Genomic DNA, 14,611 nt, shown 5'->3' with positions numbered 1-14,611 from the left:
AAGAATGAATCTGCGGTGCCCCCATGGTGGAATAGCCCGCCACCATTTACTATCTAGGCTCTCGCACGAAGAGCGATCACTCGGTTGGGGTACCAGAAGGTGACTGGCGCCCGTCACAAGGCAGGAGGGGGAGAAAATGGGGAAGTGAACAAACACAGAAACATATGTAAACACATTATAAATAAAGATGTGAGAGCACTTGCATTTCTATAGCGCCTTTCACGACCTCAGGACGCTTTACTGCCAATGAAGTACTTTTGAAGTCTAGTCACTGTTGCAATGTGGGAAACACATACTAACATGTGTCTAACATGCACGTAAATGAGGATATTCAGGTGTACATGTGTTGCATACAAACATACTAATATGCATACACAGACATAAATATATCATATCAAGATAACTAATATGATACATATGCTACCCTCTCCTTCAACTGTTTATCTAAATTCCCTTCTAATTTAATCTGACTGTCAATGTGGTACCAAATGCAGTCTGTTGCGAGCAGGCTACCTTTGGCTGGTTCAGAGTCTGAGCCAATCAAGAAGCTCTCCCTGCAAGTGATGATGTAGAAAAATGTAATGGGCCGACAATATTCCGTGGCTGAATTCCCTCTGCCAGTGCACTGGCTGATGCGTTCGTGCGAAATTCCACTGTGGGGCCTGGTCCGGCAACCCCTCGATTTTAAAATTCTCATTCTGGTTTTCAAATCACGCCACAGCCTCAACCCCTCCCTATCTCTGTAACCGCCTCCAGCCCTCCAACCCTCTGAGATCTCTGCGCTCCTCCAATTCTGACCTCCTGCGCATCTAATTCTGGCCTCTTCTCTTGCCGGCACAGGCACGATGGGCCGAATGGCCTCCTTCTGGGCCGTAAATTTCTGGATTCTATGATTCTACCCCTCGATTTTAATCGCTCCACCATTGGCAGCTGCGCCTTCAGCTACCTGGGCCCAAAGCTCTGGAATTCCCTCCCTAAACCACTCCGCCTCTCTACCTCTCTTTCCTCCTTTAAGACGCTCCTTAAAACCTACCTCTTTGACCAAGCTTTTGACTCGACTGTGACTGAGTAGGTTTTGCTCTCGGCCCTTCAGTGAGCTCTCTCCTCATCATGTCTCCACAGCTGGAAAACATCTGCCTGCATTTCCCACTACCAACATTTCATATTACCGATATAATCTCAAAACACTTGGGAGTATTCATTTCAGAAAACATTGACTAGTATCAGTACTAATACTAATAAGTAAAGACCTTTTAAAGTCACTTTTTATTGCCTATTTAAAAATCCCAGGGTTTTTGGGGTGTTTTTTTTCAGTTTTTATTTTTAGCTTCACAAACATCAGAGGGGAAAATTCAGAATTCAGAAAATGGTAAATTCGGAGATGATCAGTTTTTATTTTGAAAGCCACTAAGCCAGTACAAAAACAGGCAAGGGCCTAACAAGACACAGTTGAGCTAACTGAGAACCCACAATTATTTACACAGTTTACAGTCGCCACTTGCTCGGAGCCTCGCGAGCAGTTCCAAAAGTAACCAAAGTTTCTATGACCACTGTTGAGCTATTTTCACAGTGATATGCATCTGCAGTACAGTATTAGTGTGCCAGCTGTGGCCCAGTGGGCAGCACCCTCACCTCTGAGTCAGAAGGTCGTGGGTTCAAGTCCCACTCCAGAGACTTGAGCACATAATCTATGCTGACACTCCCAGTGCAGTGCTGAGGGAGTGCTGCACTGTCGGAGGTGCCGTCTTTCGGCTGATACGTTAAACCGAGGCCCCGTCTGCCCTCTCGGGTGGACGTAACGGATCCCATGGCAGCATTTCGAAGAAGAGCAGGGGGGAGCTCTCCCTGGTGTCCTGGGGCCAATCTTTATCCCTCAACCAACATAACAAAAACAGATTATCTGGCCATTATCACATTGCTGTTTGTGGGAGCTTGCTGTGCACAAATTGGCTGCCGCGTTTCCCACATTACAACAGTGACCGCACTTCAAAAGGCACTTCATTGGCTGTAAAGCGCTTTGAGACGTCCGGTGGTCGTGAAAGGCGCTATAATAATGCATGTCTTTCTTTTTATTTGTGAATGTACTGTGCACTGCCAAATGTCGCCCAGTAAAAGTGATGTTTAACGTACCATTGTATTGTGAAACACACATTTTTTAAAGTCTGACGGAAATATGAAATAGTTGAAACCAAACTTTAATTTTGCAGTGTCTGCTCCGAATGGTTTATGTGGCCGGTGAATGCCGTGTATCCATTTTGCTAATTATGTAACAGGAGTCTGTATCCAGGCTCTCCAATGTGTACCAGACATTGCGGATATGATGCTCACGCATCTCTAGACCAGATTTTGAGTAATAATATAATGGGACATTCTAGGGTTTTCCCTCAACATCAGGAGGAAATCAGCTTCAACTGAAACAAACCCCGAAATTAAATCGGCAGAAAGGTCCCTACTCGTACAACATTGCTCAAAGGTGACCTGTTGAGAAGAGTTGTATTGCTGGCATCCCTTGCCTCAGCTCATCCGCTGCCGAAACCCTCATCCATGCCTTTGTTACCTCGAGACTTGACTATTCCAACGCACTCCTGGCCGGCCTCCCACGTTCTACCCTCTGTAAACTTGAGGTCATCCAAAATGCTCCTGCCCGTGTCCTAACTCGCACCAAGTCCCGTTCGCCCATCACCCCCTGTGCTCGCTGACCTACACTGGCTCCCGGTTAAGCCCCACAACCCTCCGAGATCTCTGCGCTCCTCTAATTCTGGCTTCTTGAGCATCCCTGATTTTAATCGCTCCACCATTGGTGGCCGTGCCTTCAGCTGCCGAGGCCCTAAGTTCTGGAATTCCCTCCCTAAACCTCTCTACCGCTCTCTCCTCCTTTAAGACGCTCCTTAAAACCTACCTCTTTGACCTGCCCTAATTTCTCCTTATGGGGCTCGGTGTCAAATGTTATTTGATAACGCTCCTGTGAAGCGCCCTGGGACATTTCACTACGTTAAAAGGCGCTATATAAATGCAAATTGTTGTTGTTGTTGATTTTGGCCAGGAGTTTTTGCAATTAAACAGAGGTTTACTGGGCATGTTTGGGTGAGATTCCTGGGTGTGTTTGGCCAGATAAGAATTATAGATTACAAAAATACTAAATAACCTCGAGATTATCTGCAGTTTATTAGCTTATGTACGCAATGCTTTATATGAACTAATATTCTGGCTAATTTTAGTACAGCCATCCCTCCATTTATTTTAATAATTTCTGACCTAATCACCACCTCCATAACCGGACCACCACAAGCACAAATTACTTCATCATCGAAAGTGCTTTTTAAAAAAAATCCCGGCTGGGCAAGATACAATTTTAAAATATCACCTCAGCACTTCCCTCCCCCTCCCTGAGACTGAACTGGCCTGTGTTGTATTCTGAACGATTCCTCCTCTTCGCTGCTCAGGCAGGACATCTCTGTCCTCGGACCAGACCACCGCATTGTCCCGGAGAGATCAGACCGGCTCATTTGGAAACCTGAGCCTTGGAGTCCTTTTGCAAAGTGCAATGTGTTAAAAGTTGCAACATGTTGCAGAGAGAGCACGTTACAATCGGCGTTCTGTTTGTGCAAAGACTCCCAATTCCTCTTTTGCAATGTATCACTTCACAGCGTATTATTTAAAAAAAACACAATTAAAGTGTGACAAAGTTTCTCTCCCTCAGTCTGAGGAGCCAAGTGACGGATTTCCCCTCTTTGAAATAACACCTATTTTATTTGCTTAATAATCTATTTGTTGCAATGTCGGCCCTAAATATTATTCTAAGTATCAGAGAAACAACTTGCTGCAGGATTTTCCAATTACCATCCACAAGCTATTCAGAAAAAAACCTGAGAAATTGATCCAATTTGGCTTAAACACATTCTAATAGGTTTCAAATAATACTGCCTCCAAACCACAGAGATTCTGATTGCTACGGAAGCACATTATACATATATTTAGACCCGATAAATGTTATCTTTCTTAAAATAACGGGCCGTTATGCACCGTTAGCTCATAGCTGTCACCAACTGAACAGCGTCCCATTAAAACAATCGCCTCGATTTTTCAAAACATGAATACAGAGCAACCTGTGAATAACAAAACTGCTATAAATATGTATTTATTAATCTAACCGTTTAGTGCTGGGAGTCTGCAATTAAGCGAATATAACAAATTGGGACTTCTTAAACTGTTGCCTCGCACTACCTCAAACCTGCAATTTACTATGTGCAAAAATATATATTTTTAAATTGTTCTGCACATATATTGCAATATCCTTTCTCTTAAATGTGTTAACTGGTTTATTACACGCTGTTTTTAAGTCCTAGAACATGTCCCTCGTAAAAATGAATTGAAAATGATATTGAAACAAGCGAGAGAGAAATAGTTTCAAACAGGCTTGCATGCATTTAACCTCAGATACATAACCATTACATTTCAACTCTTATTATTTTTTAAAGTTGAATTCCCTTTTATGTGTTTTAACCTAATGTTTGGTAGATTTTACTCTCGCAGTCACAATCAACCCGAACCTGCAGCCCAAAGGGACTCTTTTAAATTGTGTGTGTGTGTTTTTTTTTAAAAAAAACCTCACTGGTTATTGAAAGGTAAAAATCGAGCTTACCCTCTCTGCGCTGAGGGGATCTGGACGGAGCCATTTTCTCCAGCCTCCATTTGTGTCTGTTGTGCTATAAAGTTTTTTTTTCTCTCGCAGTGCCTGGTCTGTACAGATTTCCTATTTAAGACGAGGAGAGGATGCTCTCCTGCAAGGTGCAGCTCCGGATAAGAGCCCGGAGCAGCCTGTGGCGCCCAGATAAGGAAGCCACACGTTTAGCTCCAGCCAACCCTGCCGATTTGGCCGTTCTATTGAACATGAGAGGAAACGATTACATAGGAATAGATTTGCAGCCCAAAGCTTTTTTTTTTGCTCCCTCTCTCTCTCTCTCTTTAAAAATCCATTTGAGACATGGGATCTGCGCACTGTAGGGCCCCAAGTTTCCATTTTTAAAATATTTATAAACTGTTATTGTTTAATAACAGGAGCTTAATCGACCATTGGAACTGGGAAAGTGAAAGACCCCTTTTTTCTTAAAAATGAACTTATCGACGTTTTAAGATAAATGTCTAATTTTAAGCTCCATCAATTTGCAAAATGTTTTCTTTCTGTAATAACAGACGCACGCGAAATACATTCTGATAACTTGTACTTATTGAATCGTTTCAAATATTTGTGTAATTTTTTTTTCTTGTGCACAATTTGCAAAGCGACACAGCCCGCGTTATTAATGCTTTATTAATAATTGGTGCATTTCCCACGTTGTCGCTTATGGCGAGGCAAACTCTCATTCTAAGCCAGTTATACAGCCGCTGAAAGGATTGGGAGCGCAGTTTGAGAGAGATTTGTACAGAAGTAAGTGTTACAAGTGTTTGCCTCAAATATTAATGATGATATTTTGTGACTGGCAACACACTAGATGCAGCAATAATTAAGATGCACTAGGTAATGTCTTTTGCAATTTGAGCACACCCAAAAAAAATACAGAACAAATATTTGCAATTATTCCATGTAAAGTTATCAACATCTGTGGTCATCTCTTAGTGACTTTTTGCTCATGGCGAGTCTGTTGCAATGGGGAAGATTTCCGAGGGCTGGAAGTGAGGGTCGCAGATCTCCAGTACAAGAATTAGAAAATAAATTTGTATGGAAGCGAGAGACCTGCATTTCTATAGCGCCTTTCACAACCCCAGGACGCCCCAAAACGCTTTACAACCAATTAAGTACTTTTTGAAGTGTTGTAATGGAAGGAACACGGCAGCCAAATTGCGCACAGCAAGATCCCATAAACAGCATTGTGATAATGACCGGCTAACCTGATTTTCAGTGATGTTGGGTTGAGGGATAAATATTGGCCCCAGGACACCTGGGGATAACTTCCCCTGCTGTTCATCGAAATAGCGCCATGGGATCTTTTATATCCGCCTGAGAGAGCAGACGGGGCCTCGGTTTAACGTCGCATCCGAAAGACGGCACCTCCGACAGTGCGGCGCTCCCTCAGCACTGCACTGGGAGTGTCAGCCTGGACTATGTGCTCAAGTCGCTGGAGTGGGATTTGAACCCACAACCTTCTGACCCCGAGGCTGAACCACAGCTGACACCTTACAGAGCTTCCCAGATATAATGAAGTCAGTGGGTCTTTTTTAAAAATTAGATGGTAGAAAACAAATAACAGTATTTCCTCACCACTGCAGGTATTCCTGCATTAATAATTCTCGATGTAATATGCGGAGCGGCTCGTTACCGCTATGGTCACCTGTTTAGGGTGTGAGTTTTTCTTGTAAACACCAATACATGCCGAAAACCTAGGAAAAGACGAAACTCGCTTCCAGCTTTAACAACTATCTCTGTAACAATACTTGGAGTTACCAAAAGAATTCAGGACTTTTATTCAGAACCTCCCACCAAACTTGAACCAAATGCTGTATTTCCAGGAGTTGCCACTGTTTATGTAAACCATGTTTGATTTTGAGCCCTGAATATAAATATAAATATAATGGCTAGTGTTACCATTTAGAATATGTATTTCATAACGCTTCAAGTCATTTGGACAGGTTGGGTGATTGGGCAGATGCATGGCAGATGCAGTATAATGTGGATAAATGCGAGGTTATCCACTTTGGTGGCAAAAACAGGAAGGCAGATTATTATCTGAATGGCAATAGATTGGGAGAAGGGGAGGTGCAACGAGACCTGGGTGTCCTTGTGCACCAGTCACTGAAGGTAAGCATGCAGGTGCAGCAGGCGGTTAAGAAGGCAAATGGTATGTTGGCCTTCGTAGCGAGAGGATTCGAGTACAGGAACAAGGATGTCTTGCTGCAGTTGTACAGGGCCTTGGTGAGACCACACCTTGAGTATTGTGTGCAGTTTTGGTCACCTTATCTGAGGAAGGATGTTCTTGCCATGGAGGGAGTGCAGCGAAGATTCACCAGACTGATACCTGGGATGGCAGGAATGACGTATGAGGAGAGATTGGGTCGATTGGGCTTATATTCGCTGGAGTTTAGAAGAATGAGAGGGGATCTCATTGAAACTTATAAAATTCTAACAGGACTAGACAGACTAGATGCAGGAAGGATGTTCCCGATGGCGGGGGAGTCCAGAACCAGGGGTCACAGTCTAAGGATAAGGGGTAAGCCAATTAGGACTGAGATGAGGAGGAATTTCTTCACCCAGAGAGTGGTGAACCTGTGGAATTCTCTACCACAGAAGGCAGTAGAGGCCAATTCATTAAATATATTCAAGAAGGAGTTAGATATATTTCTTAAGGCTAAAGGGATCAAGGGATATGGAGAGAAAGCAGGGACAGGGTACTGAATTTGGATGATCAGCCATGATCTCATTAAATGGCGGAGCAGACTCGAGGGGCCGAATGGCCTACTCCTGCTCCTATCTTCTATGTTTCTATTGCATCCTCAGTCTGTCCTTTATTCCTAGTTTTCCCTTTAGCTTTAAAAAAAGAAAGACTTGCATTTCCATACCGCCTTTCATGACCACTGTACATCCCAAAGCGCTTTACAGCCAATGAAGTACTTTCTGAAGTGTTGTCACTGTTGTCATGTAGCTGTCAATTTGCACACAGCAAGCTCCCGCAAACAGCAATGTGATAACGACCAGATAATCTGTTTTTTAGTGATGCTGATTGAGGGATAAATATTGGCCAGCACACCGGGGAGAACGCGCCTGCTCTTCTTCGAAATAGTGCCGCGGGATCATTAACGTCCACCTGAGAGAGCAGACGGGGCCTCGGTTTAACGTCTCGCTGCACTGGGAGTGTCAGCCTAGATTTTTGTCCTCAAGTCTTTGGAGTGGGACTTGAACCCACAACCTTCTGACTTCAAGGCGAGAGTGCTACCCACTGAGCCACACATGTCATATTATTATAAAATATGTATTTGACTGTCTTGCAATACTTAGCAACTGTAGTTGCTGCAAGCAGCAATATATAATAATAGAAACATAGAAACATAGAAGATAGGAGCAGGAGTAGGCCATTCGGCCCCTCGAGCCTGCTCCGCCATTCAATGAGATCATGGCTGATCATCCAAATTCAGTACCCTGTCCCTGCTTTCTCCCCATATCCCTTGATCCCTTTAGCCTTAAGAAATATATCTAACTCCTTCTTGAATATATTTAGTGAATTGGCCTCTACTGCCTTCTGTGGTAGAGAATGCCACAGGTTCACCACTCTCTGGGTGAAGAAATTCCTCCTCATCTCAGTCCTAAAAATCTTTTTGCTTTCACAGTTATTGCAGAAAAAAATCATACTTTACCTTGTCGATCAATGCAAAAACACCAATTGTGGTAAATTCTAATTGTTTCCTTGACTGTTTTTGTTCTTAGTGATTTTCCAGTGGAGGGGCGGGGCAAGTCCTGTCATACTCTGTGAATAGCCAGTTTGGCTGTCAATCATTAACATCTCTAGAGGTTGCAGGCAGCCCCGCGCAGGCTGGGAGCTATCACCTGCTACTTTTGGACAAGCTCTTAAACTGATGGTAATGTGCCTTGGAATTTGCAAGCACTCTAGCATCAGACTTCACCTATTGGTACTCGCACTCAACATCAAACTGGTTCAGATATTTCAAAGCACGGAAAATGCTATTGTGCAGGAATGTTTAATAATTATCTTGTAAATTTAGCATTTTTAAATGTCTTTATTATGTTACAAACTTTACTCGCAGTAAATGAGTGTTTGGCGTAATGGAGAAACCAAGACAGCAGCTGAAAGTGGAATGATTTGCTTAATGTCATTTTGTTAATGGGTAGATGTTGTTGATTGCTTATGCTTGATCTATCATTGTCCGTACTATATACCAGTATAGATTGCTCATGGTAACTCAGGTGATAAGCTATTTTACAATATCATACCATGTAAACCAGAATGTATTAATCTGTTGTCTAATTCTAATGATGTCCCTTTGAGGCCATAGGGTCTAATTACTGTTAAGTAAACCGTCAATGAGATTAGAATTTAATTGCTTTTCATGTTGCTGTTCAACATCCAGGATTTCTCTTTTTTTAATTGCTCAGATTAATCAGGTATTCTGACTCCTGTGTCAATTAAAGTGCTTTCAATTGCTGTACAGCGTTGTTTATGAGAATTCGGAGCCGAGTTGCAGGGTGATGGCTGGTGGTGAGAGAGGTTTGTGGATTGTAAATTTCTAGCTCCAGATCAGAATAAACCAGCACAACATGACGAGCTCTCTTTTCTCTTCCCGTTTGAAGTGCGACAGATGGTCTCAAAACATTATGTATCTGTAATATCATAAAAATAGTTTGAGTGCATGGATTTCATGACTGCCGCAATTCTTATCTTGTACGTCGCTGTTGCACTTAATTATAGGGAAATTTATTTCACCTCTGTCATATTTAACTATAGGCAAATTGATTCTAAGCAAAGCTCTCTTAGTTGACTGACTCATGAAATTTCATCCGATAATCTTGAGAAAGAAAGTCCTTGATTCTAACCTAAATCCTGAAGAGTAATTAAATTGTTGCTTCCTGACATTGGTTCCCAGATCGGCTATGCTTCAATTAAACATCCTTGTTTTCAAATCCCTCCATGACCTCGCCCGTCCCTATCTCTGTAACCTCCTCCAGCCCTACAACCTCCGACATCTCTGCGCTCCTCCAATTCTGGCCTCTTGCGCATCCCCCGATTTTTCATCTCGCCACCATTGGCGGCCGCGCCTTCAGCTGTCGAGGCCCTGAGCTCTGGAATTCCCTCCCTAAACCTCCCCGCCTCTCTACCTGGCTCTCCTCCTTTAAGATGCTCCTTAAAACCTACCTCTTTGACCGAGCTGTTCTAATACCTCCTTGTGTGGCTTGGTGTCAAATTTTATTTGATAATGTTCCTGTGAAGTGCCTTGGGATGTTTTGCCATGTTAAAGGCACTACATAAATGCAAATTATTGGTGTAGGACTCAACATCTCTTCAGTAATTACACACAAAAGACGGATAAACCCTGTGCATTTACTCTGGGTTGAATGCAAATTAATTTTGCTTGTCGTTAGTTGTTTGGACTACCTACACGTCAGTGTTAGAAGTCCAAGACATAATCTTCGGAGCAAAGCATTGGAAGCCTTTTTAAAAAAAAAAATCCTTGAATCTAATCAAAACTAGCCTGTTAATGTCTGATTTTAATTATGTGGAAACCAGTGTAGCATTAGATGACCTCACTGGTCCCCCCTGCATGTTGCCAATGCACTAAAGGCTTCCTCATGTCAAAAAATAAAAAGAGGAAGCCAACAAGGTTACTGATCCAAATTCAGTAGCCTGACTGATAGAAGATCAAACTATCTCGGATTGCGAATAGATGTCAATGCTGTTGCTTGGACACAGACAGGTAGATGTCGTCTGATTGCCTGGTGGAGCAAGGCATTTCCCCACTGTGACCCCAAGGTATCCAGTGCAGAATGGCCCTGGTTCAATCTCTATCACACGATCACATTGCTGTTTGTGGGAGCTTGCTGTGCGCAAAGTGGCTGCCGCGTTTCCTACGTTACAACAGTGACTCCACTTCCAAAAGGGCTTCATTGCACTCCTCGCAAACCGGACTCTTTTTCCCGGCACCCCGCTCCCCGGTGGTCCGGCAGGGCCCAGGTGTGCGAGCGCTAGGCCCCTCCCCTTTAATCAGAGAAGGAGGCCGGCAATGACGTAGCGCTACCTGCCGCCATGTGTGGCGCTGTTGCATGTAGTGCCGCGGACTTCAGTAATGGCGCCTCAAGCAGGAGATGGATAGCTTCCAGCAGCGCTCCACCTCCTGCGTGGGGGCGCTATGACTGAAACATAGAAACATAGAAGGTAGGAGCAGGAGTAGGCCATTCGGCCCCTTGAGCCTGCTCCGCCATTCAATGTGATCATGGCTGATCATCCAAATTCAGTACCCTGTCCCTGCTTTCTCTCCATATCCCTTGATCCCTTTAGCCTTAAGAAATATATCCAACTCCTTCTTGAATATATTTAATGAATTGGCCTCAACTGCCTTGTGTGGTAGAGAATTCCACAGGTTCACCACTCTCTGGGTGAAGAAATTCCTCCTCATCTCTGTCCTAAATGGCTCCTTAGACTGTGACCCCTGGTTCTGAACTCCCCGACCATCGGGAACATCCTTCCTGCATCTAGTCTGTCCAGTCCTGTCAGAATTTTATAAGTTTCAATGAGATCCCCTCTCATTCATCTAAACTCTAGCGAGTACAAGCCCAATCGACCCAATCTCTCCTCATACGTCATTCCTGCCATCCCAGGTATCAGCCTGGTGAATCTTCGCTGCACTCCTTCCATGGCAAGAACATCCTTCCTCAGATAAGGCGACCAAAATTGCACACAATACTCAAGATGTGGTCTCACCAAGGCCCTGTACAACTGCAGCAAGACATCCCTGTTCCTGTACTCGAATCCTCTCGCTACGAAGGCCAACATACCATTTGCCGCCTTAACCGCCTGCTGCACCTGCATGCTTACCTTCAGCGACTGGTGCACAAGGACACCCAGGTCTCGTTGCACTTCCCCTTCTCCCAATCTATTGCCATTCAGATAATAATCAGATAATTTCCGGTAAAGGGGGCGCTAACCTTTTTGGGGCGCTAAATTTAGCGCCCTGGCGACGTTAGTACCCCAAAAGGGGCGCCACCCAACTTTTCCCCCCCATTTGTTTAAGCGATATTGTTTGAGGGATAAATATTGACCACAGGACACCGGGGAGAACGCCCCTGCTCCTCTTCAAATAGTGTTATAGGCTATTTTACGTCCACCTGAGCGAGCAGACGTGGCCTCGGTTTAACGTCTCATCTGAAAGATGGAAGAAGATGGAACATTGTGGGGAGGGGGGAAGCATAAGAAAATACTGACGCAGTCCGTGTCCATATGCAGCAATACCTGGACAACATTCAGACTTGGGCTGACAAGTGGCAAGTAACATTCGCACCACGCAAGTGCCAGGCAATGACCATCTCCAACAAGCGAGACTCTAACCATCTCCCCTTGACATTCAATGGCATTACCATCGCTGAATCCCCCACTATCAACATCCTGGAGGTACCATTGATCAGAAACTGAACTGGACCAGCCATATAAATACTGTGGCTACAAGAGCAGGCCAGAGGCTGGGAATTCTGCGGCGAGTGTCTCACCTCCTGACTCCCCAAAGCCTTTCCACCATCTACAAGGCACAAGTCGGGAGTGTGATGGAATACTCTCCACGTGCCTGGATGAATGCAGCTCCAACAACACTCAAGAAGCTCGACACCATTCAGGATAAAGCAGCCCGCTTGATTGGCACTCCATCCACCACCTTCAACATTCACTCCCTCCACCACCGGCGCACTGTGGCTGCAGTGTGTACCATCTACAAGATGCACTGCAGCAACTCGCCAAAGCTCCTTCAACAGCACCTTCCAAACCCGCGACCTCTACCACTTAGAAGGACAAGGGCAGCAGGCGCATGGGAACACCACCACCGACAAGTTCCCCTCCAAGCCACACACCATCCTGACTTGGACCTGTATCGCCGTTCCTTCACTGTCGCTGGGCCAAAATCCTGGAACTCCCTTCCTAACAGCATTGTGGGTGTTCCTACACCATATGGACTGCAGCGGTTCAAGAAGGCGGCTCACCACCATCTTCTCAAGGGCAATTAGGGATGGGCACTAAATGCAGGCCTAGCCAGCGACGCCCACATCCCATCAATGAATAAAAAAAAAAGAAAAGGTTGCTTAACCCATCTTTGATCGGTGGCTTCATGGAACTTCCTGCTTTCTATTGCAGCTTTGGTGTCATTCACAGACTCAGATGTTCCCTTGTTTTGATGAAGTAATATTTCTAAGAATACATTCTTTTCTTTTATAGAATAGTTCAAAACCTTATGTAATATTCTCTAAATATATATTGCAGCTGGAGAATGAAGATTCAAACGTTCTTAAGCAACTCATGGATTTTACAGTCTTCTCCTGCTCTAAGTTGTATTTTCCTGCCTTAAGGTTCCTTCCCCCCCGGCACCCCCTAACCCTCACCCACGACATGCACATTGTCCAGTGGCAAGACGGCTACCTACTCCCTCGTCTCTGTTGATGTGACTCCTTAACTGGGTGTGTAAATTGCGTGGGGGGGGGGCATAACTCACCAACCATGCTAATTCTCTCTCGCCCATGGGAACCACTTCGGTGGTGCACCGCTCCTGGCTGACTAGCCAAGAATGGGAACTTGCAATTTAGGGAACTGTTGGCATTTTCTACCACCTCTTGGCACTGTGCCCATAAATCACCACTTCTATTATTGTTACTTTCTTCCTTTGGCAGTTGCCCGTGACTTCAAACCCTGCCTTCTCCTCCGAAGACAGCTGGAAGTCCCAAGATGGATTACTCTTCCGGGGAGGGGACAGTTACAACAGTGACTACACTTCAAAAGTACTTTGTTGGCTGTAAAGTGCTTTAGGACGTCCTGAGGTCATGAAAGGCGCTATATAAATGCAAGTCTTCTAGTCTCATTTGCGATTTGTTTATCTTAAAAACCTATGTCTTCTTTCTGTGCTCACAGGCCAAGTCAATCTGCCTGCCTATTTCTACATCGTCCAATTTTCACAGCCATCATAGAGTAGAATCATAGCACTTTTACATAGAAACATAGAAGAGGAGCAGGAGTAGGCCATTCGGCCCTTCGAGCCTGCTCCGCCATTCAATGAGATCATGGCTGATCATCCAAATTCAGTACCCTGTCCCTGCCTTCTCCCCATATCCCTTGATCCCTTTTAGCCTTAAGAAATATATCCAACTCTTTCTTGAATATACTCAATGAACTGGCCTCCACCGCACTCTGTGGCAGAGAATTCCACAGGTTCACCACTCTCTGGGTGAAGAAATTCCTCCTCATTTCAGTCCTAAATGGCTTACCCCTTATCCTTAGACTATGACCCCTGGTTCTGGACTCCCCGGCCATCAGAAACATCCTTCCTGCATCTAGACTGTCCAGGCCTGACAGAATTTTATAGGTTTCGATGAGATCCCCTCTCAATCTTCTAAACTCCAGTGAGTATAAGCCTAATCGACACAATCTCTCCTCATACATCATTCCTGCCATCCCAGGTATCAGCCTGGTGAATCTTCGCTGCACTCCTTCCATGGCAAGAACGTCCTTCCTCAGGTAAGGCGACCAAAACTGCACACAATACTCAAGGTGTGGTCTCACCAAGGCCCTGTACAACTGCAGCAAGACATCCTTGTTCTTGTACTCGAACCCTCTTGCTACGAAGGCCAACATACCATTTGCCTTCTTAACCGCCTGCTGCACCTGCGTGCTTACCTTCAGCGACTGGTGCACAAGAACACCCAGGTCTCTTTGCACTTCCCCTTCTCCCAATCTATTGCCATTCAAATAATAATCTGCCTTCCTGTTTTTGCCACCAAACTGGATAACCTCACATTTATCCACATTATAGTGCATTTGCCATGTTTCTGCCCAATCTCCCAACCTGTCCAAATCGTACTGGAGTTTCACGACATCCTCCTCACAGCATACCCTTCCACACAGCACACAAGGTGGCC

The 14,611-nt window shown here is 44.7% G+C and overlaps 1 protein-coding gene across 1 annotated transcript in view; it reads right to left on the bottom strand.

Moving 5' to 3' along the window:
- The window catches only part of LOC147097681 (uncharacterized), a 33,541-nt gene extending 28,801 nt beyond the window's left edge, over positions 1-4,740 (bottom strand). The window contains exon 1 of the mRNA XM_085971440.1: positions 4,643-4,740. The gene's annotated coding sequence lies outside the window, so the exon portion shown is untranslated. The remainder of the gene's footprint in view (positions 1-4,642) is intronic.
- Positions 4,741-14,611: the final 9,871 nt, after the last annotated feature.

Source organism: Somniosus microcephalus, chromosome 31 (genome assembly GCF_052327205.1).
Source record: "Somniosus microcephalus isolate GS21.2 chromosome 31, FLI_Smic_1.0, whole genome shotgun sequence".
NCBI lineage: Eukaryota > Metazoa > Chordata > Chondrichthyes > Squaliformes > Somniosidae > Somniosus > Somniosus microcephalus.
The sequence above is the reverse complement of the archived record's forward strand: the minus strand, read 5'-3'. Positions and strand labels throughout refer to the sequence as shown.